Source organism: Acanthisitta chloris, unplaced genomic scaffold (assembly GCF_000695815.1).
Source record: "Acanthisitta chloris isolate BGI_N310 unplaced genomic scaffold, ASM69581v1 scaffold20354, whole genome shotgun sequence".
NCBI classification, from domain to species: Eukaryota; Metazoa; Chordata; class Aves; order Passeriformes; family Acanthisittidae; genus Acanthisitta; species Acanthisitta chloris.
Window position 1 is genome coordinate 22777 of NW_008671322.1, and position 2452 is coordinate 25228.

The 2452-nt window shown below is 46.4% G+C and overlaps 1 protein-coding gene across 1 annotated transcript in view; it reads right to left on the reverse strand.

Annotated features, from left to right (window-relative positions):
* KDM5B (lysine (K)-specific demethylase 5B) overlaps window positions 1–2452 on the reverse strand; it is a gene marked incomplete at its 5' end in the record, with an annotated part of 45904 nt that overhangs the window by 16369 nt on the left and 27083 nt on the right. The gene's annotated exons all lie outside the window — the stretch shown is intronic.

Genomic DNA, 2452 nt, shown 5'->3' on the forward strand with positions numbered 1-2452 from the left:
AAATCAGCATTTTTATTTTTATCTCAAAGCTCTGTATCAAATGAGTGGCTTAGGAGTGTTAACAAATGGCCCAATATTAAAAACAGCACTAAACTCAAGCCAATACTAACGAGGTCTGAGAACCCTGAACAGAAAAGGAAAGAGATCCCTCACAGTGCTGGTTCCAACTAAATCCACAGTGTGTCAATTTGCACAAAAGGGGAGAACAACATCCCAGCAGGATGTGCCAGCACAACTGGAACGGGAACACTAAAATTACATTTTCATTTACCATTCTGTGTTAAAAATAGTTATTTTTAAAGGATCACATTGGGGGCTCCAAACCCACAGTCAGTCGAACACTGAAATGAATTCGAAGCCTCAGGTACAACACCAGTTGCTTTACAGCCTGTTTTGTTCTGCTGGTGTTTGTAGAAGCTCTGCAGTATCTCCCAGGAAAAGACTCCAGTTCTTAAAATAATTATGTACATATACACACATATGTAAATGGCAAAATTGACTGTTCAAGATGTTCTTGATAACCAGAAATTACATAAGCGTAAGAAAATCCACTGACAGAAGCCAAGCCCATGTCCATCCAGGCTTATTAACCACAAACATCTCCAAGCACAAGGTCTGCAAGCTCTTGGAGACTCTAAGAAGCAGAACAGGTTTCATGACACCTAGATAAGGAAGGACATGGACAGGGAGAACATCCCTGTATGGCAGCAGGGCAAGAACACTGTACCCTTCCAGAGCCAGGGGAATGAAGGACACACCATGCCCTGGCCCAACTCAGATGTTCACAGATCATCTTCCAACTACCATCAGTGAGAGTTTAAGCCCCCTGCACCAAAAGAACCAGAGGAAACAGGGACATACAGCCCTTCTGCATCTCCTCAGGTACTGCAGAGAAGCTGGTGAGCAAGAGTCACAGGAGTTACTCTAAGGCAATATTTACCATCCCTCCTGGCCTTCTACCCAGGAACTGTGGTTTGCTGTACAGGAGGAGATACTCCAGTGTCACAGACCACCACAACAAACAGGAATGACTTTCCCACAGGAGCCAAACCTACTGCGTGACTCGTCCAGGCTCAGGATTAAACCAAAACCCTCAGTCCATAACAACGTTTGCCAAAAGCATGAACCAAACTGTAGGCAGAACTCACAACCCTTCCTGCCCTATACCCAGCACTCCCTGTGACGAAGGCTGCCCAAAGCCTGCAGGTAAGTAAGCTTCAGGCAGATGGAGCTGTACTTGATGTAACAGGTACTAAGCTTTTAAGCAGATTATTCTCTGTATTATTCTCCTTCCTCGGTTACGAGCACTTGACCCTTCCATCTTTTATGAAAAAAAACAAACTCAAGTAACATGGGCTTTAAACACGCTTAAAATATGACAGACATAGAACTGAACGTACCCCAGAACTATGCCAGAAAAGATCAAAGAAGAAATTGTGAGAGAAGAGCTAAAACCTCTTTTTAGAGCAAATGAGAATCTCAACCAAAGTGCTGCCTCAACCCTGCGTAGAGCAGCACAGGGTGGGTTATCCACCACAGCCTGTGATGCTGCAGGAGCTGGCAGGCCCAGCTATGAAGAAGGCTAAGAGCCTCTCATGGTGACAAAAGAACCAACCTAGTCAAAGAGATGAAGATAAAAACTGCCCCTGGCTCTTCCCAGGCCAAGCAGAGGGACACGCTCAAAACAGGAAGGACCTCTGACTCAGAGCAGCTGGGAAGGGCCTGGCTGCTGCTCCCAGTTCAGCCCTGAGCAAACACCAGGGATGGGAGAACACAGACTGTGGATGCCAGAAGGAGAAGACATGGCCCCAGTACATGAAGGAAAAGATCAGACATGAGCAAGTCCTTTGGTGATGGTGCCACCAGTCTCCAGGTTGGAAGTTCCCTCCCTGGCAGAAACCATGCCTGTGGCAGTGCTGAGCTTCTCAGACCTTGCTGCAGTACCTTTGTGTTGCTGTGACAGAGGCTTCATCCTCCTGCATATGCAAGACAGCACAGGTGAATATTTTATCAAGTCCCTGCTACAAAGGCTTACACAGGGATCACCAGGGAAAGAAGACAATAACTATGTCTAAATGAGACAGAATATTCTACTCCCAGGGTCCTTGTAAGTCAGTCTTTAAAGAACTGCAAGAGCACAGCAGTGAAGCTACACAACTCCTGCCGAGGCAGGGGACATGCAGGAATCACCAGGTTCTACCAGCACAAAGAGCAACTGCTCCAACAAACCCCATGTTGTTCAATGCAGCAGCAAAGGGTAAAAATTGCCCACATGGGACAAACAAAAGGACCTGAGCAATATTGTTGTCCACATGCACAAACCCAACATTTTCTGAGAAACCACCATCTCATGAGGCTCAGTGTGGCTGTTGCTGCCATGAACAGTGGCCTTCAGCTGAAGGAGGAGAGATTTAGATCAGGTGTTGTGAAGAAATTCCTCCCTGTGAGGGTG